Source organism: Bubalus kerabau, unplaced genomic scaffold (genome assembly GCF_029407905.1).
Source record: "Bubalus kerabau isolate K-KA32 ecotype Philippines breed swamp buffalo unplaced genomic scaffold, PCC_UOA_SB_1v2 scaffold_83, whole genome shotgun sequence".
Taxonomy (NCBI): Eukaryota; Metazoa; Chordata; class Mammalia; order Artiodactyla; family Bovidae; genus Bubalus; species Bubalus kerabau.
This window is the reverse complement of record NW_026577937.1, coordinates 74,953-102,873: the sequence shown is the minus strand read 5'-3', so window position 1 is coordinate 102,873 and position 27,921 is coordinate 74,953.

Here is a 27,921-nt window from a genome sequence, read left to right as displayed (position 1 = left end):
CGAGGCCCTAGTCCCGTCCCGTGACTCGAGAGCCAGGACGCGCTCCCCCTCGCCACGCGCATGGAGACCTGACTTCCCTGGCGCCGCACGAGAGGCTCCCTGAGATCCTCGTCGTGCCTCGGGAGAAAACCCCCACGGGCGCCGCAGCTCGAGGAAACCCCTGAGACGCCCCCGTCCTCGCGAGCTGAAGGCCTTCTTTTCCTGCATGGCCTGGAGAGCAATCCCGGGTCCTCTCTCCAAACGGAAGAGGAGGCTGGACTCCCTTGAGGCCGCTCAGGGGGCTCCAAGAGACCCGCGTCGCGACTCGAGAGGAGAGCGGAGTCCTTGGCTTCCCCTCGAGACGAGGCCTGACTCCCCGGGGGAGCCTGGAATGCAACCCCGAGATCCCTGCCTTCCCTGGAGAGGAAAATTAGGTCCCGGACACACGCTTAGGTGAGGTCTGTTAGGCCCTGCAGTGACTCGAGCGCCACCCCCAGCTTTCCCTCGCAACCCGAGGGGAAGATTGGGCTTCCCAGGGCCAACCCAAGGGGAAGGCTGAGATCCCCGTCGTAACTCGAGAATGCCGCCGCAACTCGAGAAAAACCACGTGGTTCCCACCGCTTGGCAAGATGAGGCCCTTGCCCGCGACGGCGTCTCAAGGGAAGTCCCCTGTTCCGCCCTGAAGGGCGAGACGGTCCCTGACAGCCTTCCTGCGACCCCCAAAAGTCCCCCGACACGCCGGGTTCCCCCGAGGGGAACACCGAGGGTCCCGGCACCGCTTCCTCTGAGCCCCTTCTCCCCTCCTGATCGCGACAGGAGAGGCGATTCCCCTGCGTGGTCTGGAAGGGGTTCCCGGCCTTCCCGGCGCACCTCAGGATGAGGCCGGTCTCACGAGGAAATTCGAGACGAGCCACGTGGGTGGGGCCACAGGCCGAACGCCCCCGATTTCCCGGTCCGCTCTTGAGAAGGACCCGAGGCCCGGACCCCTCTTCGAAGGCAACCCTGTGGGTGAAGGCACAACACGAAGGGGCACTGCCACCCCCGTGCATCGTCCGCAAAGACCCGCGGGTTCCACACACAGCTCGACGAGGGGCCTGAGACCCCCTGAGCAACTCGAGAGGCCAGCGGGGTTCCCTTCCTCAGACAAGACGAGGCCTGACTCTCCTGTCCCAACTCTGCAGGGACCCTGCGGTCGGAGTCCGAAACGCAGAGGAAGCCTGAGGTGCCTGCCTCCCCTCGAGGTGAGGCCCTCTTCCGTTGCGCCAGACCCAGCGGAGTCCCGAGGGGCCCCGCCACCTCCACAGGATCCCTCGCCTCTCAGAGGCACCCTGGGAAGTTCCCTAAGGTCCCCGGCAGAAGGCGAGGGACACGAGGGTTTCCCGCCGCCCCCCGACAAAGACCTCGAGAGTCCTTCTTCAACGCGTCTCGAGGCCCTAGTCCCCTCCCGTGACTCGAGAGCCAGGACGCGCTCCCCCTCGCCACGCGCATGGAGACCTGACTTCCCTGGCGCCGCACGAGAGGCTCCCTGAGATCCTCGTCGTGCCTCGGGAGAAAACCCCCACGGGCGCCGCAGCTCGAGGAAACCCCTGAGACACCCCCGTCCTCGCGAGCTGAAGGCCTTCTTTTCCTGCATGGCCTGGAGAGCAATCCCGGGTCCTCTCTCCAAACGGAAGAGGAGGCTGGACTCCCTTGAGGCCGCTCAGGGGGCTCCAAGAGACCCGCGTCGCGACTCGAGAGGAGAGCGGAGTCCTTGGCTTCCCCTCGAGACGAGGCCTGACTCCCCGGGGGAGCCTGGAATGCAACCCCGAGATCCCTGCCTTCCCTGGAGAGGAAAATTAGGTCCCGGACACACGCTTAGGTGAGGTCTCTTAGGCCCTGCAGTGACTCGAGCGCCACCCCCAGCTTTCCCTCGCAACCCGAGGGGAAGATTGGGCTTCCCAGGGCCAACCCAAGGGGAAGGCTGAGATCCCCGTCGTAACTCGAGAATGCCGCCGCAACTCGAGAAAAACCACGTGGTTCCCACCGCTTGGCAAGATGAGGCCCTTGCCCGCGACGGCGTCTCAAGGGAAGTCCCCTGTTCCGCCCTGAAGGGCGAGACGGTCCCTGACAGCCTTCCTGCGACCCCCAAAAGTCCCCCGACACGCCGGGTTCCCCCGAGGGGAACACCGAGGGTCCCGGCACCGCTTCCTCTGAGCCCCTTCTCCCCTCCTGATCGCGACAGGAGAGGCGATTCCCCTGCGTGGTCTGGAAGGGGTTCCCGGCCTTCCCAGCGCACCTCTGGATGAGGCTGGTCTCACGAGGAAATTCGAGACGAGCCACGTGGGTGGGGCCACAGGCCGAACGCCCCCGAATCCCCGGTCCGCTCTTGAGAAGGACCCGAGGCCCGGACCCCTCTTCGAAGGCAACCCTGTGGGTGAAGGCACAACACGAAGGGGCACTGCCACCCCCGTGCATCGTCCGCAAAGACCCGCGGGTTCCACACACAGCTCGACGAGGGGCCTGAGACCCCCTGAGCAACTCGAGAGGCCAGCGGGGTTCCCTTCCTCAGACAAGACGAGGCCTGACTCTCCTGTCCCAACTCTGCAGGGACCCTGCGGTCGGAGTCCGAAACGCAGAGGAAGCCTGAGGTTCCTGCCTCCCCTCGAGGTGAGGCCCTCTTCCGTTGCGCCAGACCCAGCGGAGTCCCGAGGGGCCCCGCCACCTCCACAGGATCCCTCGCCTCTCAGAGGCACCCCGGGAAGTTCCCTAAGGTCCCCGGCAGAAGGCGAGGGACACGAGGGTTTCCCGCCGCCCCCCGACAAAGACCTCGAGAGTCCTTCTTCAACGCGTCTCGAGGCCCTAGTCCCCTCCCGTGACTCGAGAGCCAGGACGCGCTCCCCCTCGCCACGCGCATGGAGACCTGACTTCCCTGGCGCCGCACGAGAGGCTCCCTGAGATCCTCGTCGTGCCTCGGGAGAAAACCCCCACGGGCGCCGCAGCTCGAGGAAACCCCTGAGACGCCCCCGTCCTCGCGAGCTGAAGGCCTTCTTTTCCTGCATGGCCTGGAGAGCAATCCCGGGTCCTCTCTCCAAACGGAAGAGGAGGCTGGACTCCCTTGAGGCCGCTCAGGGGGCTCCAAGAGACCCGCGTCGCGACTCGAGAGGAGAGCAGAGTCCTTGGCTTCCCCTCGAGACGAGGCCTGACTCCCCGGGGGAGCCTGGAATGCAACCCCGAGATCCCTGCCTTCCCTGGAGAAGAAAATTAGGTCCCGGACACACGCTTAGGTGAGGTCTCTTAGGCCCTGCAGTGACTCGAGCGCCACCCCCAGCTTTCCCTCGCAACCCGAGGGGAAGATTGGGCTTCCCAGGGCCAACCCAAGGGGAAGGCTGAGATCCCCGTCGTAACTCGAGAATGCCGCCGCAACTCGAGAAAAACCACGTGGTTCCCACCGCTTGGCAAGATGAGGCCCTTGCCCGCGACGGCGTCTCAAGGGAAGTCCCCTGTTCCGCCCTGAAGGGCGAGACGGTCCCTGACAGCCTTCCTGCGACCCCCAAAAGTCCCCCGACACGCCGGGTTCCCCCGAGGGGAACACCGAGGGTCCCGGCACCGCTTCCTCTGAGCCCCTTCTCCCCTCCTGATCGCGACAGGAGAGGCGATTCCCCTGCGTGGTCTGGAAGGGGTTCCCGGCCTTCCCGGCGCACCTCAGGATGAGGCCGGTCTCACGAGGAAATTCGAGACGAGCCACGTGGGTGGGGCCACAGGCCGAACGCCCCCGATTCCCCGGTCCGCTCTTGAGAAGGACCCGAGGCCCGGACCCCTCTTCGAAGGCAACCCTGTGGGTGAAGGCACAACACGAAGGGGCACTGCCACCCCCGTGCATCGTCCGCAAAGACCCGCGGGTTCCACACACAGCTCGACGAGGGGCCTGAGACCCCCTGAGCAACTCGAGAGGCCAGCGGGGTTCCCTTCCTCAGACAAGACGAGGCCTGACTCTCCTGTCCCAACTCTGCAGGGACCCTGCGGTCGGAGTCCGAAACGCAGAGGAAGCCTGAGGTGCCTGCCTCCCCTCGAGGTGAGGCCCTCTTCCGTTGCGCCAGACCCAGCGGAGTCCCGAGGGGCCCCGCCACCTCCACAGGATCCCTCGCCTCTCAGAGGCACCCTGGGAAGTTCCCTAAGGTCCCCGGCAGAAGGCGAGGGACACGAGGGTTTCCCGCCGCCCCCCGACAAAGACCTCGAGAGTCCTTCTTCAACGCGTCTCGAGGCCCTAGTCCCCTCCCGTGACTCGAGAGCCAGGACGCGCTCCCCCTCGCCACGCGCATGGAGACCTGACTTCCCTGGCGCCGCACGAGAGGCTCCCTGAGATCCTCGTCGTGCCTCGGGAGAAAACCCCCACGGGCGCCGCAGCTCGAGGAAACCCCTGAGACGCCCCCGTCCTCGCGAGCTGAGGGCCTTCTTTTCCTGCATGGCCTGGAGAGCAATCCCGGGTCCTCTCTCCAAACGGAAGAGGAGGCTGGACTCCCTTGAGGCCGCTCAGGGGGCTCCAAGAGACCCGCGTCGCGACTCGAGAGGAGAGCGGAGTTCTTGGCTTCCCCTCGAGACGAGGCCTGACTCCCCGGGGGAGCCTGGAATGCAACTCCGAGATCCCTGCCTTCCCTGGAGAGGAAAATTAGGTCCCGGACACACGCTTAGGTGAGGTCTCTTAGGCCCTGCAGTGACTCGAGCGCCACCCCCAGCTTTCCCTCGCAACACGAGGGGAAGATTGGGCTTCCCAGGGCCAACCCAAGGGGAAGGCTGAGATCCCCGTCGTAACTCGAGAATGCCGCCGCAACTCGAGAAAATCCACGTGGTTCCCACCGCTTGGCAAGATGAGGCCCTTGCCCGCGACGGCGTCTCAAGGGAAGTCCCCTGTTCCGCCCTGAAGGGCGAGACGGTCCCTGACAGCCTTCCTGCGACCCCCAAAAGTCCCCCGACACGCCGGGTTCCCCCGAGGAGAACACCGAGGGCCCCGGCACCGCTTCCTCTGAGCCCCTTCCCCCTCCTGATCGCGACAGGAGAGGCGATTCCCCTGCGTGGTCTGGAAGGGGTTCCCGGCCTTCCCGGCGCACCTCAGGATGAGGCCGGTCTCACGAGGAAATTCGAGACGAGCCACGTGGGTGGGGCCACAGGCCGAACGCCCCCGATTCCCCGGTCCGCTCTTGAGAAGGACCCGAGGCCCGGACCCCTCTTCGAAGGCAACCCTGTGGGTGAAGGCACAACACGAAGGGGCACTGCCACCCCCGTGCATCGTCCGCAAAGACCCGCGGGTTGCACACACAGCTCGACGAGGGGCCTGAGACCCCCTGAGCAACTCGAGAGGCCAGCGGGGTTCCCTTCCTCAGACAAGACGAGGCCTGACTCTCCTGTCCCAACTCTGCAGGGACCCTGCGGTCGGAGTCCGAAACGCAGAGGAAGCCTGAGGTGCCTGCCTCCCCTCGAGGTGAGGCCCTCTTCCGTTGCGCCAGACCCAGCGGAGTCCCGAGGGGCCCCGCCACCTCCACAGGATCCCTCGCCTCTCAGAGGCACCCTGGGAAGTTCCCTAAGGTCCCCGGCAGAAGGCGAGGGACACGAGGGTTTCCCGCCGCCCCCCGACAAAGACCTCGAGAGTCCTTCTTCAACGCGTCTCGAGGCCCTAGTCCCCTCCCGTGACTCGAGAGCCAGGACGCGCTCCCCCTCGCCAAGCGCATGGAGACCTGACTTCCCTGGCGCCGCACGAGAGGCTCCCTGAGATCCTCGTCGTGCCTCGGGAGAAAACCCCCACGGGCGCCGCAGCTCGAGGAAACCCCTGAGACGCCCCCGTCCTCGCGAGCTGAGGGCCTTCTTTTCCTGCATGGCCTGGAGAGCAATCCCGGGTCCTCTCTCCAAACGGAAGAGGAGGCTGGACTCCCTTGAGGCCGCTCAGGGGGCTCCAAGAGACCCGCGTCGCGACTCGAGAGGAGAGCGGAGTCCTTGGCTTCCCCTCGAGACGAGGCCTGACTCCCCGGGGGAGCCTGGAATGCAACCCCGAGATCCCTGCCTTCCCTGGAGAGGAAAATTAGGTCCCGGACACACGCTTAGGTGAGGTCTCTTAGGCCCTGCAGTGACTCGAGCGCCACCCCCAGCTTTCCCTCGCAACCCGAGGGGAAGATTGGGCTTCCCAGGGCCAACCCAAGGGGAAGGCTGAGATCCCCGTCGTAACTCGAGAATGCCGCCGCAACTCGAGAAAAACCACGTGGTTCCCACCGCTTGGCAAGATGAGGCCCTTGCCCGCGACGGCGTCTCAAGGGAAGTCCCCTGTTCCGCCCTGAAGGGCGAGACGGTCCCTGACAGCCTTCCTGCGACCCCCAAAAGTCCCCCGACACGCCGGGTTCCCCCGAGGGGAACACCGAGGGTCCCGGCACCGCTTCCTCTGAGCCCCTTCTCCCCTCCTGATCGCGACAGGAGAGGCGATTCCCCTGCGTGGTCTGGAAGGGGTTCCCGGCCTTCCCGGCGCACCTCAGGATGAGGCCGGTCTCACGAGGAAATTCGAGACGAGCCACGTGGGTGGGGCCACAGGCCGAACGCCCCCGATTCCCCGGTCCGCTCTTGAGAAGGACCCGAGGCCCGGACCCCTCTTCGAAGGCAACCCTGTGGGTGAAGGCACAACACGAAGGGGCACTGCCACCCCCGTGCATCGTCCGCAAAGACCCGCGGGTTCCACACACAGCTCGACGAGGGGCCTGAGACCCCCTGAGCAACTCGAGAGGCCAGCGGGGTTCCCTTCCTCAGACAAGACGAGGCCTGACTCTCCTGTCCCAACTCTGCAGGGACCCTGCGGTCGGAGTCCGAAACGCAGAGGAAGCCTGAGGTGCCTGCCTCCCCTCGAGGTGAGGCCCTCTTCCGTTGCGCCAGACCCAGCGGAGTCCCGAGGGGCCCCGCCACCTCCACAGGATCCCTCGCCTCTCAGAGGCACCCTGGGAAGTTCCCTAAGGTCCCCGGCAGAAGGCGAGGGACACGAGGGTTTCCCGCCGCCCCCCGACGAAGACCTCGAGAGTCCTTCTTCAACGCGTCTCGAGGCCCTAGTCCCCTCCCGTGACTCGAGAGCCAGGACGCGCTCCCCCTCGCCACGCGCATGGAGACCTGACTTCCCTGGCGCCGCACGAGAGGCTCCCTGAGATCCTCGTCGTGCCTCGGGAGAAAACCCCCACGGGCGCCGCAGCTCGAGGAAACCCCTGAGACGCCCCCGTCCTCGCGAGCTGAGGGCCTTCTTTTCCTGCATGGCCTGGAGAGCAATCCCGGGTCCTCTCTCCAAACGGAAGAGGAGGCTGGACTCCCTTGAGGCCGCTCAGGGGGCTCCAAGAGACCCGCGTCGCGACTCGAGAGGAGAGCGGAGTCCTTGGCTTCCCCTCGAGATGAGGCCTGACTCCCCAGGGGAGCCTGGAATGCAACCCCGAGATCCCTGCCTTCCCTGGAGAGGAAAATTAGGTCCCGGACACACGCTTAGGTGAGGTCTCTTAGGCCCTGCAGTGACTCGAGCGCCACCCCCAGCTTTCCCTCGCAACCCGAGGGGAAGATTGGGCTTCCCAGGGCCAACCCAAGGGGAAGGCTGAGATCCCCGTCGTAACTCGAGAATGCCGCCGCAACTCGAGAAAAACCACGTGGTTCCCACCGCTTGGCAAGATGAGGCCCTTGCCCGCGACGGCGTCTCAAGGGAAGTCCCCTGTTCCGCCCTGAAGGGCGAGACGGTCCCTGACAGCCTTCCTGCGACCCCCAAAAGTCCCCCGACATGCCGGCTTCCCCCGAGGAGAACACCGAGGGCCCCGGCACCGCTTCCTCTGAGCCCCTTCTCCCCTCCTGATCGCGACAGGAGAGGCGATTCCCCTGCGTGGTCTGGAAGGGGTTCCCGGCCTTCCCGGCGCACCTCAGGATGAGGCTGGTCTCACGAGGAAATTCGAGACGAGCCACGTGGGTGGGGCCACAGGCCGAACGCCCCCGATTCCCCGGTCCGCTCTTGAGAAGGACCCGAGGCCCGGACCCCTCTTCGAAGGCAACCCTGTGGGTGAAGGCACAACACGAAGGGGCACTGCCACCCCCGTGCATCGTCCGCAAAGACCCGCGGGTTCCACACACAGCTCGACGAGGGGCCTGAGACCCCCTGAGCAACTCGAGAGGCCAGCGGGGTTCCCTTCCTCAGACAAGACGAGGCCTGACTCTCCTGTCCCAACTCTGCAGGGACCCTGCGGTCGGAGTCCGAAACGCAGAGGAAGCCTGAGGTGCCTGCCTCCCCTCGAGGTGAGGCCCTCTTCCGTTGCGCCAGACCCAGCGGAGTCCCGAGGGGCCCCGCCACCTCCACAGGATCCCTCGCCTCTCAGAGGCACCCTGGGAAGTTCCCTAAGGTCCCCGGCAGAAGGCGAGGGACACGAGGGTTTCCCGCCGCCCCCCGACAAAGACCTCGAGAGTCCTTCTTCAACGCGTCTCGAGGCCCTAGTCCCGTCCCGTGACTCGAGAGCCAGGACGCGCTCCCCCTCGCCACGCGCATGGAGACCTGACTTCCCTGGCGCCGCACGAGAGGCTCCCTGAGATCCTCGTCGTGCCTCGGGAGAAAACCCCCACGGGCGCCGCAGCTCGAGGAAACCCCTGAGACGCCCCCGTCCTCGCGAGCTGAAGGCCTTCTTTTCCTGCATGGCCTGGAGAGCAATCCCGGGTCCTCTCTCCAAACGGAAGAGGAGGCTGGACTCCCTTGAGGCCGCTCAGGGGGCTCCAAGAGACCCGCGTCGCGACTCGAGAGGAGAGCGGAGTCCTTGGCTTCCCCTCGAGACGAGGCCTGACTCCCCGGGGGAGCCTGGAATGCAACCCCGAGATCCCTGCCTTCCCTGGAGAGGAAAATTAGGTCCCGGACACACGCTTAGGTGAGGTCTCTTAGGCCCTGCAGTGACTCGAGCGCCACCCCCAGCTTTCCCTCGCAACCCGAGGGGAAGATTGGGCTTCCCAGGGCCAACCCAAGGGGAAGGCTGAGATCCCCGTCGTAACTCGAGAATGCCGCCGCAACTCGAGAAAAACCACGTGGTTCCCACCGCTTGGCAAGATGAGGCCCTTGCCCGCGACGGCGTCTCAAGGGAAGTCCCCTGTTCCGCCCTGAAGGGCGAGACGGTCCCTGACAGCCTTCCTGCGACCCCCAAAAGTCCCCCGACACGCCGGGTTCCCCCGAGGGGAACACCGAGGGTCCCGGCACCGCTTCCTCTGAGCCCCTTCTCCCCTCCTGATCGCGACAGGAGAGGCGATTCCCCTGCGTGGTCTGGAAGGGGTTCCCGGCCTTCCCAGCGCACCTCTGGATGAGGCCGGTCTCACGAGGAAATTCGAGACGAGCCACGTGGGTGGGGCCACAGGCCGAACGCCCCCGAATCCCCGGTCCGCTCTTGAGAAGGACCCGAGGCCCGGACCCCTCTTCGAAGGCAACCCTGTGGGTGAAGGCACAACACGAAGGGGCACTGCCACCCCCGTGCATCGTCCGCAAAGACCCGCGGGTTCCACACACAGCTCGACGAGGGGCCTGAGACCCCCTGAGCAACTCGAGAGGCCAGCGGGGTTCCCTTCCTCAGACAAGACGAGGCCTGACTCTCCTGTCCCAACTCTGCAGGGACCCTGCGGTCGGAGTCCGAAACGCAGAGGAAGCCTGAGGTTCCTGCCTCCCCTCGAGGTGAGGCCCTCTTCCGTTGCGCCAGACCCAGCGGAGTCCCGAGGGGCCCCGCCACCTCCACAGGATCCCTCGCCTCTCAGAGGCACCCCGGGAAGTTCCCTAAGGTCCCCGGCAGAAGGCGAGGGACACGAGGGTTTCCCGCCGCCCCCCGACAAAGACCTCGAGAGTCCTTCTTCAACGCGTCTCGAGGCCCTAGTCCCCTCCCGTGACTCGAGAGCCAGGACGCGCTCCCCCTCGCCACGCGCATGGAGACCTGACTTCCCTGGCGCCGCACGAGAGGCTCCCTGAGATCCTCGTCGTGCCTCGGGAGAAAACCCCCACGGGCGCCGCAGCTCGAGGAAACCCCTGAGACGCCCCCGTCCTCGCGAGCTGAAGGCCTTCTTTTCCTGCATGGCCTGGAGAGCAATCCCGGGTCCTCTCTCCAAACGGAAGAGGAGGCTGGACTCCCTTGAGGCCGCTCAGGGGGCTCCAAGAGACCCGCGTCGCGACTCGAGAGGAGAGCGGAGTCCTTGGCTTCCCCTCGAGACGAGGCCTGACTCCCCGGGGGAGCCTGGAATGCAACCCCGAGATCCCTGCCTTCCCTGGAGAAGAAAATTAGGTCCCGGACACACGCTTAGGTGAGGTCTCTTAGGCCCTGCAGTGACTCGAGCGCCACCCCCAGCTTTCCCTCGCAACCCGAGGGGAAGATTGGGCTTCCCAGGGCCAACCCAAGGGGAAGGCTGAGATCCCCGTCGTAACTCGAGAATGCCGCCGCAACTCGAGAAAAACCACGTGGTTCCCACCGCTTGGCAAGATGAGGCCCTTGCCCGCGACGGCGTCTCAAGGGAAGTCCCCTGTTCCGCCCTGAAGGGCGAGACGGTCCCTGACAGCCTTCCTGCGACCCCCAAAAGCCCCCCGACACGCCGGGTTCCCCCGAGGGGAACACCGAGGGTCCCGGCACCGCTTCCTCTGAGCCCCTTCTCCCCTCCTGATCGCGACAGGAGAGGCGATTCCCCTGCGTGGTCTGGAAGGGGTTCCCGGCCTTCCCGGCGCACCTCAGGATGAGGCCGGTCTCACGAGGAAATTCGAGACGAGCCACGTGGGTGGGGCCACAGGCCGAACGCCCCCGATTCCCCGGTCCGCTCTTGAGAAGGACCCGAGGCCCGGACCCCTCTTCGAAGGCAACCCTGTGGGTGAAGGCACAACACGAAGGGGCACTGCCACCCCCGTGCATCGTCCGCAAAGACCCGCGGGTTCCACACACAGCTCGACGAGGGGCCTGAGACCCCCTGAGCAACTCGAGAGGCCAGCGGGGTTCCCTTCCTCAGACAAGACGAGGCCTGACTCTCCTGTCCCAACTCTGCAGGGACCCTGCGGTCGGAGTCCGAAACGCAGAGGAAGCCTGAGGTGCCTGCCTCCCCTCGAGGTGAGGCCCTCTTCCGTTGCGCCAGACCCAGCGGAGTCCCGAGGGGCCCCGCCACCTCCACAGGATCCCTCGCCTCTCAGAGGCACCCTGGGAAGTTCCCTAAGGTCCCCGGCAGAAGGCGAGGGACACGAGGGTTTCCCGCCGCCCCCCGACAAAGACCTCGAGAGTCCTTCTTCAACGCGTCTCGAGGCCCTAGTCCCCTCCCGTGACTCGAGAGCCAGGACGCGCTCCCCCTCGCCAAGTGCATGGAGACCTGACTTCCCTGGCGCCGCACGAGAGGCTCCCTGAGATCCTCGTCGTGCCTCGGGAGAAAACCCCCACGGGCGCCGCAGCTCGAGGAAACCCCTGAGACGCCCCCGTCCTCGCGAGCTGAGGGCCTTCTTTTCCTGCATGGCCTGGAGAGCAATCCCGGGTCCTCTCTCCAAACGGAAGAGGAGGCTGGACTCCCTTGAGGCCGCTCAGGGGGCTCCAAGAGACCCGCGTCGCGACTCGAGAGGAGAGCGGAGTCCTTGGCTTCCCCTCGAGACGAGGCCTGACTCCCCGGGGGAGCCTGGAATGCAACCCCGAGATCCCTGCCTTCCCTGGAGAGGAAAATTAGGTCCCGGACACACGCTTAGGTGAGGTCTCTTAGGCCCTGCAGTGACTCGAGCGCCACCCCCAGCTTTCCCTCGCAACCCGAGGGGAAGATTGGGCTTCCCAGGGCCAACCCAAGGGGAAGGCTGAGATCCCCGTCGTAACTCGAGAATGCCGCCGCAACTCGAGAAAAACCACGTGGTTCCCACCGCTTGGCAAGATGAGGCCCTTGCCCGCGACGGCGTCTCAAGGGAAGTCCCCTGTTCCGCCCTGAAGGGCGAGACGGTCCCTGACAGCCTTCCTGCGACCCCCAAAAGTCCCCCGACACGCCGGGTTCCCCCGAGGGGAACACCGAGGGTCCCGGCACCGCTTCCTCTGAGCCCCTTCTCCCCTCCTGATCGCGACAGGAGAGGCGATTCCCCTGCGTGGTCTGGAAGGGGTTCCCGGCCTTCCCGGCGCACCTCAGGATGAGGCCGGTCTCACGAGGAAATTCGAGACGAGCCACGTGGGTGGGGCCACAGGCCGAACGCCCCCGATTCCCCGGTCCGCTCTTGAGAAGGACCCGAGGCCCGGACCCCTCTTCGAAGGCAACCCTGTGGGTGAAGGCACAACACGAAGGGGCACTGCCACCCCCGTGCATCGTCCGCAAAGACCCGCGGGTTCCACACACAGCTCGACGAGGGGCCTGAGACCCCCTGAGCAACTCGAGAGGCCAGCGGGGTTCCCTTCCTCAGACAAGACGAGGCCTGACTCTCCTGTCCCAACTCTGCAGGGACCCTGCGGTCGGAGTCCGAAACGCAGAGGAAGCCTGAGGTGCCTGCCTCCCCTCGAGGTGAGGCCCTCTTCCGTTGCGCCAGACCCAGCGGAGTCCCGAGGGGCCCCGCCACCTCCACAGGATCCCTCGCCTCTCAGAGGCACCCTGGGAAGTTCCCTAAGGTCCCCGGCAGAAGGCGAGGGACACGAGGGTTTCCCGCCGCCCCCCGACAAAGACCTCGAGAGTCCTTCTTCAACGCGTCTCGAGGCCCTAGTCCCCTCCCGTGACTCGAGAGCCAGGACGCGCTCCCCCTCGCCACGCGCATGGAGACCTGACTTCCCTGGCGCCGCACGAGAGGCTCCCTGAGATCCTCGTCGTGCCTCGGGAGAAAACCCCCACGGGCGCCGCAGCTCGAGGAAACCCCTGAGACGCCCCCGTCCTCGCGAGCTGAGGGCCTTCTTTTCCTGCATGGCCTGGAGAGCAATCCCGGGTCCTCTCTCCAAACGGAAGAGGAGGCTGGACTCCCTTGAGGCCGCTCAGGGGGCTCCAAGAGACCCGCGTCGCGACTCGAGAGGAGAGCGGAGTTCTTGGCTTCCCCTCGAGACGAGGCCTGACTCCCCGGGGGAGCCTGGAATGCAACTCCGAGATCCCTGCCTTCCCTGGAGAGGAAAATTAGGTCCCGGACACACGCTTAGGTGAGGTCTCTTAGGCCCTGCAGTGACTCGAGCGCCACCCCCAGCTTTCCCTCGCAACACGAGGGGAAGATTGGGCTTCCCAGGGCCAACCCAAGGGGAAGGCTGAGATCCCCGTCGTAACTCGAGAATGCCGCCGCAACTCGAGAAAATCCACGTGGTTCCCACCGCTTGGCAAGATGAGGCCCTTGCCCGCGACGGCGTCTCAAGGGAAGTCCCCTGTTCCGCCCTGAAGGGCGAGACGGTCCCTGACAGCCTTCCTGCGACCCCCAAAAGTCCCCCGACACGCCGGGTTCCCCCGAGGAGAACACCGAGGGCCCCGGCACCGCTTCCTCTGAGCCCCTTCCCCCTCCTGATCGCGACAGGAGAGGCGATTCCCCTGCGTGGTCTGGAAGGGGTTCCCGGCCTTCCCGGCGCACCTCAGGATGAGGCCGGTCTCACGAGGAAATTCGAGACGAGCCACGTGGGTGGGGCCACAGGCCGAACGCCCCCGATTCCCCGGTCCGCTCTTGAGAAGGACCCGAGGCCCGGACCCCTCTTCGAAGGCAACCCTGTGGGTGAAGGCACAACACGAAGGGGCACTGCCACCCCCGTGCATCGTCCGCAAAGACCCGCGGGTTCCACACACAGCTCGACGAGGGGCCTGAGACCCCCTGAGCAACTCGAGAGGCCAGCGGGGTTCCCTTCCTCAGACAAGACGAGGCCTGACTCTCCTGTCCCAACTCTGCAGGGACCCTGCGGTCGGAGTCCGAAACGCAGAGGAAGCCTGAGGTGCCTGCCTCCCCTCGAGGTGAGGCCCTCTTCCGTTGCGCCAGACCCAGCGGAGTCCCGAGGGGCCCCGCCACCTCCACAGGATCCCTCGCCTCTCAGAGGCACCCTGGGAAGTTCCCTAAGGTCCCCGGCAGAAGGCGAGGGACACGAGGGTTTCCCGCCGCCCCCCGACAAAGACCTCGAGAGTCCTTCTTCAACGCGTCTCGAGGCCCTAGTCCCCTCCCGTGACTCGAGAGCCAGGACGCGCTCCCCCTCGCCACGCGCATGGAGACCTGACTTCCCTGGCGCCGCACGAGAGGCTCCCTGAGATCCTCGTCGTGCCTCGGGAGAAAACCCCCACGGGCGCCGCAGCTCGAGGAAACCCCTGAGACGCCCCCGTCCTCGCGAGCTGAGGGCCTTCTTTTCCTGCATGGCCTGGAGAGCAATCCCGGGTCCTCTCTCCAAACGGAAGAGGAGGCTGGACTCCCTTGAGGCCGCTCAGGGGGCTCCAAGAGACCCGCGTCGCGACTCGAGAGGAGAGCGGAGTCCTTGGCTTCCCCTCGAGACGAGGCCTGACTCCCCGGGGGAGCCTGGAATGCAACCCCGAGATCCCTGCCTTCCCTGGAGAGGAAAATTAGGTCCCGGACACACGCTTAGGTGAGGTCTCTTAGGCCCTGCAGTGACTCGAGCGCCACCCCCAGCTTTCCCTCGCAACCCGAGGGGAAGATTGGGCTTCCCAGGGCCAACCCAAGGGGAAGGCTGAGATCCCCGTCGTAACTCGAGAATGCCGCCGCAACTCGAGAAAAACCACGTGGTTCCCACCGCTTGGCAAGATGAGGCCCTTGCCCGCGACGGCGTCTCAAGGGAAGTCCCCTGTTCCGCCCTGAAGGGCGAGACGGTCCCTGACAGCCTTCCTGCGACCCCCAAAAGTCCCCCGACACGCCGGGTTCCCCCGAGGGGAACACCGAGGGTCCCGGCACCGCTTCCTCTGAGCCCCTTCTCCCCTCCTGATCGCGACAGGAGAGGCGATTCCCCTGCGTGGTCTGGAAGGGGTTCCCGGCCTTCCCGGCGCACCTCAGGATGAGGCCGGTCTCACGAGGAAATTCGAGACGAGCCACGTGGGTGGGGCCACAGGCCGAACGCCCCCGATTCCCCGGTCCGCTCTTGAGAAGGACCCGAGGCCCGGACCCCTCTTCGAAGGCAACCCTGTGGGTGAAGGCACAACACGAAGGGGCACTGCCACCCCCGTGCATCGTCCGCAAAGACCCGCGGGTTCCACACACAGCTCGACGAGGGGCCTGAGACCCCCTGAGCAACTCGAGAGGCCAGCGGGGTTCCCTTCCTCAGACAAGACGAGGCCTGACTCTCCTGTCCCAACTCTGCAGGGACCCTGCGGTCGGAGTCCGAAACGCAGAGGAAGCCTGAGGTGCCTGCCTCCCCTCGAGGTGAGGCCCTCTTCCGTTGCGCCAGACCCAGCGGAGTCCCGAGGGGCCCCGCCACCTCCACAGGATCCCTCGCCTCTCAGAGGCACCCTGGGAAGTTCCCTAAGGTCCCCGGCAGAAGGCGAGGGACACGAGGGTTTCCCGCCGCCCCCCGACAAAGACCTCGAGAGTCCTTCTTCAACGCGTCTCGAGGCCCTAGTCCCCTCCCGTGACTCGAGAGCCAGGACGCGCTCCCCCTCGCCACGCGCATGGAGACCTGACTTCCCTGGCGCCGCACGAGAGGCTCCCTGAGATCCTCGTCGTGCCTCGGGAGAAAACCCCCACGGGCGCCGCAGCTCGAGGAAACCCCTGAGACGCCCCCGTCCTCGCGAGCTGAGGGCCTTCTTTTCCTGCATGGCCTGGAGAGCAATCCCGGGTCCTCTCTCCAAACGGAAGAGGAGGCTGGACTCCCTTGAGGCCGCTCAGGGGGCTCCAAGAGACCCGCGTCGCGACTCGAGAGGAGAGCGGAGTTCTTGGCTTCCCCTCGAGACGAGGCCTGACTCCCCGGGGGAGCCTGGAATGCAACTCCGAGATCCCTGCCTTCCCTGGAGAGGAAAATTAGGTCCCGGACACACGCTTAGGTGAGGTCTCTTAGGCCCTGCAGTGACTCGAGCGCCACCCCCAGCTTTCCCTCGCAACACGAGGGGAAGATTGGGCTTCCCAGGGCCAACCCAAGGGGAAGGCTGAGATCCCCGTCGTAACTCGAGAATGCCGCCGCAACTCGAGAAAATCCACGTGGTTCCCACCGCTTGGCAAGATGAGGCCCTTGCCCGCGACGGCGTCTCAAGGGAAGTCCCCTGTTCCGCCCTGAAGGGCGAGACGGTCCCTGACAGCCTTCCTGCGACCCCCAAAAGTCCCCCGACACGCCGGGTTCCCCCGAGGAGAACACCGAGGGCCCCGGCACCGCTTCCTCTGAGCCCCTTCCCCCTCCTGATCGCGACAGGAGAGGCGATTCCCCTGCGTGGTCTGGAAGGGGTTCCCGGCCTTCCCGGCGCACCTCAGGATGAGGCCGGTCTCACGAGGAAATTCGAGACGAGCCACGTGGGTGGGGCCACAGGCCGAACGCCCCCGATTCCCCGGTCCGCTCTTGAGAAGGACCCGAGGCCCGGACCCCTCTTCGAAGGCAACCCTGTGGGTGAAGGCACAACACGAAGGGGCACTGCCACCCCCGTGCATCGTCCGCAAAGACCCGCGGGTTCCACACACAGCTCGACGAGGGGCCTGAGACCCCCTGAGCAACTCGAGAGGCCAGCGGGGTTCCCTTCCTCAGACAAGACGAGGCCTGACTCTCCTGTCCCAACTCTGCAGGGACCCTGCGGTCGGAGTCCGAAACGCAGAGGAAGCCTGAGGTGCCTGCCTCCCCTCGAGGTGAGGCCCTCTTCCGTTGCGCCAGACCCAGCGGAGTCCCGAGGGGCCCCGCCACCTCCACAGGATCCCTCGCCTCTCAGAGGCACCCTGGGAAGTTCCCTAAGGTCCCCGGCAGAAGGCGAGGGACACGAGGGTTTCCCGCCGCCCCCCGACAAAGACCTCGAGAGTCCTTCTTCAACGCGTCTCGAGGCCCTAGTCCCCTCCCGTGACTCGAGAGCCAGGACGCGCTCCCCCTCGCCACGCGCATGGAGACCTGACTTCCCTGGCGCCGCACGAGAGGCTCCCTGAGATCCTCGTCGTGCCTCGGGAGAAAACCCCCACGGGCGCCGCAGCTCGAGGAAACCCCTGAGACGCCCCCGTCCTCGCGAGCTGAGGGCCTTCTTTTCCTGCATGGCCTGGAGAGCAATCCCGGGTCCTCTCTCCAAACGGAAGAGGAGGCTGGACTCCCTTGAGGCCGCTCAGGGGGCTCCAAGAGACCCGCGTCGCGACTCGAGAGGAGAGCGGAGTCCTTGGCTTCCCCTCGAGACGAGGCCTGACTCCCCGGGGGAGCCTGGAATGCAACCCCGAGATCCCTGCCTTCCCTGGAGAGGAAAATTAGGTCCCGGACACACGCTTAGGTGAGGTCTCTTAGGCCCTGCAGTGACTCGAGCGCCACCCCCAGCTTTCCCTCGCAACCCGAGGGGAAGATTGGGCTTCCCAGGGCCAACCCAAGGGGAAGGCTGAGATCCCCGTCGTAACTCGAGAATGCCGCCGCAACTCGAGAAAAACCACGTGGTTCCCACCGCTTGGCAAGATGAGGCCCTTGCCCGCGACGGCGTCTCAAGGGAAGTCCCCTGTTCCGCCCTGAAGGGCGAGACGGTCCCTGACAGCCTTCCTGCGACCCCCAAAAGTCCCCCGACACGCCGGGTTCCCCCGAGGGGAACACCGAGGGTCCCGGCACCGCTTCCTCTGAGCCCCTTCTCCCCTCCTGATCGCGACAGGAGAGGCGATTCCCCTGCGTGGTCTGGAAGGGGTTCCCGGCCTTCCCGGCGCACCTCAGGATGAGGCCGGTCTCACGAGGAAATTCGAGACGAGCCACGTGGGTGGGGCCACAGGCCGAACGCCCCCGATTCCCCGGTCCGCTCTTGAGAAGGACCCGAGGCCCGGACCCCTCTTCGAAGGCAACCCTGTGGGTGAAGGCACAACACGAAGGGGCACTGCCACCCCCGTGCATCGTCCGCAAAGACCCGCGGGTTCCACACACAGCTCGACGAGGGGCCTGAGACCCCCTGAGCAACTCGAGAGGCCAGCGGGGTTCCCTTCCTCAGACAAGACGAGGCCTGACTCTCCTGTCCCAACTCTGCAGGGACCCTGCGGTCGGAGTCCGAAACGCAGAGGAAGCCTGAGGTGCCTGCCTCCCCTCGAGGTGAGGCCCTCTTCCGTTGCGCCAGACCCAGCGGAGTCCCGAGGGGCCCCGCCACCTCCACAGGATCCCTCGCCTCTCAGAGGCACCCTGGGAAGTTCCCTAAGGTCCCCGGCAGAAGGCGAGGGACACGAGGGTTTCCCGCCGCCCCCCGACGAAGACCTCGAGAGTCCTTCTTCAACGCGTCTCGAGGCCCTAGTCCCCTCCCGTGACTCGAGAGCCAGGACGCGCTCCCCCTCGCCACGCGCATGGAGACCTGACTTCCCTGGCGCCGCACGAGAGGCTCCCTGAGATCCTCGTCGTGCCTCGGGAGAAAACCCCCACGGGCGCCGCAGCTCGAGGAAACCCCTGAGACGCCCCCGTCCTCGCGAGCTGAGGGCCTTCTTTTCCTGCATGGCCTGGAGAGCAATCCCGGGTCCTCTCTCCAAACGGAAGAGGAGGCTGGACTCCCTTGAGGCCGCTCAGGGGGCTCCAAGAGACCCGCGTCGCGACTCGAGAGGAGAGCGGAGTCCTTGGCTTCCCCTCGAGACGAGGCCTGACTCCCCGGGGGAGCCTGGAATGCAACCCCGAGATCCCTGCCTTCCCTGGAGAGGAAAATTAGGTCCCGGACACACGCTTAGGTGAGGTCTCTTAGGCCCTGCAGTGACTCGAGCGCCACCCCCAGCTTTCCCTCGCAACCCGAGGGGAAGATTGGGCTTCCCAGGGCCAACCCAAGGGGAAGGCTGAGATCCCCGTCGTAACTCGAGAATGCCGCCGCAACTCGAGAAAAACCACGTGGTTCCCACCGCTTGGCAAGATGAGGCCCTTGCCCGCGACGGCGTCTCAAGGGAAGTCCCCTGTTCCGCCCTGAAGGGCGAGACGGTCCCTGACAGCCTTCCTGCGACCCCCAAAAGTCCCCCGACATGCCGGGTTCCCCCGAGGAGAACACCGAGGGCCCCGGCACCGCTTCCTCTGAGCCCCTTCTCCCCTCCTGATCGCGACAGGAGAGGCGATTCCCCTGCGTGGTCTGGAAGGGGTTCCCGGCCTTCCCGGCGCACCTCAGGATGAGGCCGGTCTCACGAGGAAATTCGAGACGAGCCACGTGGGTGGGGCCACAGGCCGAACGCCCCCGATTCCCCGGTCCGCTCTTGAGAAGGACCCGAGGCCCGGACCCCTCTTCGAAGGCAACCCTGTGGGTGAAGGCACAACACGAAGGGGCACTGCCACCCCCGTGCATCGTCCGCAAAGACCCGCGGGTTCCACACACAGCTCGACGAGGGGCCTGAGACCCCCTGAGCAACTCGAGAGGCCAGCGGGTTTCCCTTCCTCAGACAAGACGAGGCCTGACTCTCCTGTCCCAACTCTGCAGGGACCCTGCGGTCGGAGTCCGAAACGCAGAGGAAGCCTGAGGTGCCTGCCTCCCCTCGAGGTGAGGCCCTCTTCCGTTGCGCCAGACCCAGCGGAGTCCCGAGGGGCCCCGCCACCTCCACAGGATCCCTCGCCTCTCAGAGGCACCCTGGGAAGTTCCCTAAGGTCCCCGGCAGAAGGCGAGGGACACGAGGGTTTCCCGCCGCCCCCCGACAAAGACCTCGAGAGTCCTTCTTCAACGCGTCTCGAGGCCCTAGTCCCCTCCCGTGACTCGAGAGCCAGGACGCGCTCCCCCTCGCCACGCGCATGGAGACCTGACTTCCCTGGCGCCGCACGAGAGGCTCCCTGAGATCCTCGTCGTGCCTCGGGAGAAAACCCCCACGGGCGCCGCAGCTCGAGGAAACCCCTGAGACGCCCCCGTCCTCGCGAGCTGAGGGCCTTCTTTTCCTGCATGGCCTGGAGAGCAATCCCGGGTCCTCTCTCCAAACGGAAGAGGAGGCTGGACTCCCTTGAGGCCGCTCAGGGGGCTCCAAGAGACCCGCGTCGCGACTCGAGAGGAGAGCGGAGTCCTTGGCTTCCCCTCGAGACGAGGCCTGACTCCCCGGGGGAGCCTGGAATGCAACCCCGAGATCCCTGCCTTCCCTGGAGAGGAAAATTAGGTCCCGGACACACGCTTAGGTGAGGTCTCTTAGGCCCTGCAGTGACTCGAGCGCCACCCCCAGCTTTCCCTCGCAACCCGAGGGGAAGATTGGGCTTCCCAGGGCCAACCCAAGGGGAAGGCTGAGATCCCCGTCGTAACTCGAGAATGCCGCCGCAACTCGAGAAAAACCACGTGGTTCCCACCGCTTGGCAAGATGAGGCCCTTGCCCGCGACGGCGTCTCAAGGGAAGTCCCCTGTTCCGCCCTGAAGGGCGAGACGGTCCCTGACAGCCTTCCTGCGACCCCCAAAAGTCCCCCGACACGCCGGGTTCCCCCGAGGGGAACACCGAGGGTCCCGGCACCGCTTCCTCTGAGCCCCTTCTCCCCTCCTGATCGCGACAGGAGAGGCGATTCCCCTGCGTGGTCTGGAAGGGGTTCCCGGCCTTCCCGGCGCACCTCAGGATGAGGCCGGTCTCACGAGGAAATTCGAGACGAGCCACGTGGGTGGGGCCACAGGCCGAACGCCCCCGATTCCCCGGTCCGCTCTTGAGAAGGATCCGAGGCCCGGACCCCTCTTCGAAGGCAACCCTGTGGGTGAAGGCACAACACGAAGGGGCACTGCCAACCCCGTGCATCGTCCGCAAAGACCCGCGGGTTCCACACACAGCTCGACGAGGGGCCTGAGACCCCCTGAGCAACTCGAGAGGCCAGCGGGGTTCCCTTCCTCAGACAAGACGAGGCCTGACTCTCCTGTCCCAACTCTGCAGGGACCCTGCGGTCGGAGTCCGAAACGCAGAGGAAGCCTGAGGTGCCTGCCTCCCCTCGAGGTGAGGCCCTCTTCCGTTGCGCCAGACCCAGCGGAGTCCCGAGGGGCCCCGCCACCTCCACAGGATCCCTCGCCTCTCAGAGGCACCCTGGGAAGTTCCCTAAGGTCCCCGGCAGAAGGCGAGGGACACGAGGGTTTCCCGCCGCCCCCCGACAAAGACCTCGAGAGTCCTTCTTCAACGCGTCTCGAGGCCCTAGTCCCCTCCCGTGACTCGAGAGCCAGGACGCGCTCCCCCTCGCCACGCGCATGGAGACCTGACTTCCCTGGCGCCGCACGAGAGGCTCCCTGAGATCCTCGTCGTGCCTCGGGAGAAAACCCCCACGGGCGCCGCAGCTCGAGGAAACCCCTGAGACGCCCCCGTCCTCGCGAGCTGAGGGCCTTCTTTTCCTGCATGGCCTGGAGAGCAATCCCGGGTCCTCTCTCCAAACGGAAGAGGAGGCTGGACTCCCTTGAGGCCGCTCAGGGGGCTCCAAGAGACCCGCGTCGCGACTCGAGAGGAGAGCGGAGTCCTTGGCTTCCCCTCGAGACGAGGCCTGACTCCCCGGGGGAGCCTGGAATGCAACCCCGAGATCCCTGCCTTCCCTGGAGAGGAAAATTAGGTCCCGGACACATGCTTAGGTGAGGTCTCTTAGGCCCTGCAGTGACTCGAGCGCCACCCCCAGCTTTCCCTCGCAACCCGAGGGGAAGATTGGGCTTCCCAGGGCCAACCCAAGGGGAAGGCTGAGATCCCCGTCGTAACTCGAGAATGCCGCCGCAACTCGAGAAAAACCACGTGGTTCCCACCGCTTGGCAAGATGAGGCCCTTGCCCGCGACGGCGTCTCAAGGGAAGTCCCCTGTTCCGCCCTGAAGGGCGAGACGGTCCCTGACAGCCTTCCTGCGACCCCCAAAAGTCCCCCGACACGCCGGGTTCCCCCGAGGGGAACACCGAGGGTCCCGGCACCGCTTCCTCTGAGCCCCTTCTCCCCTCCTGATCGCGACAGGAGAGGCGATTCCCCTGCGTGGTCTGGAAGGGGTTCCCGGCCTTCCCGGCGCACCTCAGGATGAGGCCGGTCTCACGAGGAAATTCGAGACGAGCCACGTGGGTGGGGCCACAGGCCGAACGCCCCCGATTCCCCGGTCCGCTCTTGAGAAGGACCCGAGGCCCGGACCCCTCTTCGAAGGCAACCCTGTGGGTGAAGGCACAACACGAAGGGGCACTGCCACCCCCGTGCATCGTCCGCAAAGACCCGCGGGTTCCACACACAGCTCGACGAGGGGCCTGAGACCCCCCGAGCAACTCGAGAGGCCAGCGGGTTCCCTTCCTCAGACAAGACGAGGCCTGACTCTCCTGTCCCAACTCTGCAGGGACCCTGCGGTCGGAGTCCGAAACGCAGAGGAAGCCTGAAGTGCCTGCCTCCCCTCGAGGTGAGGCCTTCTTCCGTTGCGCCAGGCCCAGCGGAGTCCCGAGGGGCCCCGCCACCTCCACAGGATCCCTCGCCTCTCAGAGGCACCCTGGGAAGTTCCCTAAGGTCCCCGGCAGAAGGCGAGGGAAACGAGGGTTTCCCGCCGCCCCCCGACAAAGACCTCGAGAGTCCTTCTTCAACGCGTCTCGAGGCCCTAGTCCCCTCCCGTGACTCGAGAGCCAGGACGCGCTCCCCCTCGCCACGCGCATGGAGACCTGACTTCCCTGGCGCCGCACGAGAGGCTCCCTGAGATCCTCGTCGTGCCTCGGGAGAAAACCCCCACGGGCGCCGCAGCTCGAGGAAACCCCTGAGACGCCCCCGTCCTCGCGAGCTGAGGGCCTTCTTTTCCTGCATGGCCTGGAGAGCAATCCCGGGTCCTCTCTCCAAACGGAAGAGGAGGCTGGACTCCCTTGAGGCCGCTCAGGGGGCTCCAAGAGACCCGCGTCGCGACTCGAGAGGAGAGCGGAGTCCTTGGCTTCCCCTCGAGACGAGGCCTGACTCCCCGGGGGAGCCTGGAATGCAACCCCGAGATCCCTGCCTTCCCTGGAGAGGAAAATTAGGTCCCGGACACACGCTTAGGTGAGGTCTCTTAGGCCCTGCAGTGACTCGAGCGCCACCCCCAGCTTTCCCTCGCAACCCGAGGGGAAGATTGGGCTTCCCAGGGCCAACCCAAGGGGAAGGCTGAGATCCCCGTCGTAACTCGAGAATGCCGCCGCAACTCGAGAAAAACCACGTGGTTCCCACCGCTTGGCAAGATGAGGCCCTTGCCCGCGACGGCGTCTCAAGGGAAGTCCCCTGTTCCGCCCTGAAGGGCGAGACGGTCCCTGACAGCCTTCCTGCGACCCCCAAAAGTCCCCCGACACGCCGGGTTCCCCCGAGGGGAACACCGAGGGTCCCGGCACCGCTTCCTCTGAGCCCCTTCTCCCCTCCTGATCGCGACAGGAGAGGCGATTCCTCTGCGTGGTCTGGAAGGGGTTCCCGGCCTTCCCGGCGCACCTCAGGATGAGGCCGGTCTCACGAGGAAATTCGAGACGAGCCACGTGGGTGGGGCCACAGGCCGAACGCCCCCGCTTCCCCGGTCCGCTCTTGAGAAGGACCCGAGGCCCGGACCCCTCTTCGAAGGCAACCCTGTGGGTGAAGGCACAACACGAAGGGGCACTGCCACCCCCGTGCATCGTCCGCAAAGACCCGCGGGTTCCACACACAGCTCGACGAGGGGCCTGAGACCCCCCGAGCAACTCGAGAGGCCAGCGGGGTTCCCTTCCTCAGACAAGACGAGGCCTGACTCTCCTGTCCCAACTCTGCAGGGACCCTGCGGTCGGAGTCCGAAACGCAGAGGAAGCCTGAGGTGCCTGCCTCCCCTCGAGGTGAGGCCCTCTTCCGTTGCGCCAGACCCAGCGGAGTCCCGAGGGGCCCCGCCACCTCCACAGGATCCCTCGCCTCTCAGAGGCACCCTGGGAAGTTCCCTAAGGTCCCCGGCAGAAGGCGAGGGACACGAGGGTTTCCCGCCGCCCCCCGACAAAGACCTCGAGAGTCCTTCTTCAACGCGTCTCGAGGCCCTAGTCCCCTCCCGTGACTCGAGAGCCAGGACGCGGTCCCCCTCGCCACGCGCATGGAGACCTGACTTCCCTGGCGCCGCACGAGAGGCTCCCTGAGATCCTCGTCGTGCCTCGGGAGAAAACCCCCACGGGCGCCGCAGCTCGAGGAAACCCCTGAGACGCCCCCGTCCTCGCGAGCTGAGGGCCTTCTTTTCCTGCATGGCCTGGAGAGCAATCCCGGGTCCTCTCTCCAAACGGAAGAGGAGGCTGGACTCCCTTGAGGCCGCTCAGGGGGCTCCAAGAGACCCGCGTCGCGACTCGAGAGGAGAGCGGAGTCCTTGGCTTCCCCTCGAGACGAGGCCTGACTCCCCGGGGGAGCCTGGAATGCAACCCCGAGATCCCTGCCTTCCCTGGAGAGGAAAATTAGGTCCCGGACACACGCTTAGGTGAGGTCTCTTAGGCCCTGCAGTGACTCGAGCGCCACCCCCAGCTTTCCCTCGCAACCCGAGGGGAAGATTGGGCTTCCCAGGGCCAACCCAAGGGGAAGGCTGAGATCCCCGTCGTAACTCGAGAATGCCGCCGCAACTCGAGAAAAACCACGTGGTTCCCACCGCTTGGCAAGATGAGGCCCTTGCCCGCAACGGCGTCTCAAGGGAAGACCCCTGTTCCGCCCTGAAGGGCGAGACGGTCCCTGACAGCCTTCCTGCGACCCCCAAAAGTCCCCCGACACGCCGGGTTCCCCCGAGGGGAACACCGAGGGTCCCGGCACCGCTTCCTCTGAGCCCCTTCTCCCCTCCTGATCGCGACAGGAGAGGCGATTCCCCTGCGTGGTCTGGAAGGGGTTCCCGGCCTTCCCGGCGCACCTCAGGATGAGGCCGGTCTCACGAGGAAATTCGAGACGAGCCACGTGGGTGGGGCCACAGGCCGAACGCCCCCGATTCCCCGGTCCGCTCTTGAGAAGGACCCGAGGCCCGGACCCCTCTTCGAAGGCAACCCTGTGGGTGAAGGCACAACACGAAGGGGCACTGCCACCCCCGTGCATCGTCCGCAAAGACCCGCGGGTTCCACACACAGCTCGACGAGGGGCCTGAGACCCCCTGAGCAACTCGAGAGGCCAGCGGGGTTCCCTTCCTCAGACAAGACGAGGCCTGACTCTCCTGTCCCAACTCTGCAGGGACCCTGCGGTCGGAGTCCGAAACGCAGAGGAAGCCTGAGGTGCCTGCCTCCCCTCGAGGTGAGGCCCTCTTCCGTTGCGCCAGACCCAGCGGAGTCCCGAGGGGCCCCGCCACCTCCACAGGATCCCTCGCCTCTCAGAGGCACCCTGGGAAGTTCCCTAAGGTCCCCGGCAGAAGGCGAGGGACACGAGGGTTTCCCGCCGCCCCCCGACAAAGACCTCGAGAGTCCTTCTTCAACGCGTCTCGAGGCCCTAGTCCCCTCCCGTGACTCGAGAGCCAGGACGCGCTCCCCCTCGCCACGCGCATGGAGACCTGACTTCCCTGGCGCCGCACGAGAGGCTCCCTGAGATCCTCGTCGTGCCTCGGGAGAAAACCCCCACGGGCGCCGCAGCTCGAGGAAACCCCTGAGACGCCCCCGTCCTCGCGAGCTGAGGGCCTTCTTTTCCTGCATGGCCTGGAGAGCAATCCCGGGTCCTCTCTCCAAACGGAAGAGGAGGCTGGACTCCCTTGAGGCCGCTCAGGGGGCTCCAAGAGACCCGCGTCGCGACTCGAGAGGAGAGCGGAGTCCTTGGCTTCCCCTCGAGACGAGGCCTGACTCCCCGGGGGAGCCTGGAATGCAACCCCGAGATCCCTGCCTTCCCTGGAGAGGAAAATTAGGTCCCGGACACACGCTTAGGTGAGGTCTCTTAGGCCCTGCAGTGACTCGAGCGCCACCCCCAGCTTTCCCTCTCCCTCGCAACCCGAGGGGAAGATTGGGCTTCCCAGGGCCAACCCAAGGGGAAGGCTGAGATCCCCGTCGTAACTCGAGAATGCCGCCGCAACTCGAGAAAAACCACGTGGTTCCCACCGCTTGGCAAGATGAGGCCCTTGCCCGCGACGGCGTCTCAAGGGAAGTCCCCTGTTCCGCCCTGAAGGGCGAGACGGTCCCTGACAGCCTTCCTGCGACCCCCAAAAGTCCCCCGACACGCCGGGTTCCCCCGAGGGGAACACCGAGGGTCCCGGCACCGCTTCCTCTGAGCCCCTTCTCCCCTCCTGATCGCGACAGGAGAGGCGATTCCCCTGCGTGGTCTGGAAGGGGTTCCCGGCCTTCCCGGCGCACCTCAGGATGAGGCCGGTCTCACGAGGAAATTCGAGACGAGCCACGTGGGTGGGGCCACAGGCCGAACGCCCCCGATTCCCCGGTCCGCTCTTGAGAAGGACCCGAGGCCCGGACCCCTCTTCGAAGGCAACCCTGTGGGTGAAGGCACAACACGAAGGGGCACTGCCACCCCCGTGCATCGTCCGCAAAGACCCGCGGGTTCCACACACAGCTCGACGAGGGGCCTGAGACCCCCCGAGCAACTCGAGAGGCCAGCGGGGTTCCCTTCCTCAGACAAGACGAGGCCTGACTCTCCTGTCCCAACTCTGCAGGGACCCTGCGGTCGGAGTCCGAAACGCAGAGGAAGCCTGAGGTGCCTGCCTCCCCTCGAGGTGAGGCCCTCTTCCGTTGCGCCAGACCCAGCGGAGTCCCGAGGGGCCCCGCCACCTCCACAGGATCCCTCGCCTCTCAGAGGCACCCTGGGAAGTTCCCTAAGGTCCCCGGCAGAAGGCGAGGGACACGAGGGTTTCCCGCCGCCCCCCGACAAAGACCTCGAGAGTCCTTCTTCAACGCGTCTCGAGGCCCTAGTCCCCTCCCGTGACTCGAGAGCCAGGACGCGCTCCCCCTCGCCACGCGCATGGAGACCTGACTTCCCTGGCGCCGCACGAGAGGCTCCCTGAGATCCTCGTCGTGCCTCGGGAGAAAACCCCCACGGGCGCCGCAGCTCGAGGAAACCCCTGAGACGCCCCCGTCCTCGCGAGCTGAGGGCCTTCTTTTCCTGCATGGCCTGGAGAGCAATCCCGGGTCCTCTCTCCAAACGGAAGAGGAGGCTGGACTCCCTTGAGGCCGCTCAGGGGGCTCCAAGAGACCCGCGTCGCGACTCGAGAGGAGAGCGGAGTCCTTGGCTTCCCCTCGAGACGAGGCCTGACTCCCCGGGGGAGCCTGGAATGCAACCCCGAGATCCCTGCCTTCCCTGGAGAGGAAAATTAGGTCCCGGACACACGCTTAGGTGAGGTCTCTTAGGCCCTGCAGTGACTCGAGCGCCACCCCCAGCTTTCCCTCGCAACCCGAGGGGAAGATTGGGCTTCCCAGGGCCAACCCAAGGGGAAGGCTGAGATCCCCGTCGTAACTCGAGAATGCCGCCGCAACTCGAGAAAAACCACGTGGTTCCCACCGCTTGGCAAGATGAGGCCCTTGCCCGCGACGGCGTCTCAAGGGAAGTCCCCTGTTCCGCCCTGAAGGGCGAGACGGTCCCTGACAGCCTTCCTGCGACCCCCAAAAGTCCCCCGACACGCCGGGTTCCCCCGAGGGGAACACCGAGGGTCCCGGCACCGCTTCCTCTGAGCCCCTTCTCCCCTCCTGATCGCGACAGGAGAGGCGATTCCCCTGCGTGGTCTGGAAGGGGTTCCCGGCCTTCCCGGCGCACCTCAGGATGAGGCCGGTCTCACGAGGAAATTCGAGACGAGCCACGTGGGTGGGGCCACAGGCCGAACGCCCCCGATTCCCCGGTCCGCTCTTGAGAAGGACCCGAGGCCCGGACCCCTCTTCGAAGGCAACCCTGTGGGTGAAGGCACAACACGAAGGGGCACTGCCACCCCCGTGCATCGTCCGCAAAGACCCGCGGGTTCCACACACAGCTCGACGAGGGGCCTGAGACCCCCTGAGCAACTCGAGAGGCCAGCGGGGTTCCCTTCCTCAGACAAGACGAGGCCTGACTCTCCTGTCCCAACTCTGCAGGGACCCTGCGGTTGGAGTCCGAAACGCAGAGGAAGCCTGAGGTGCCTGCCTCCCCTCGAGGTGA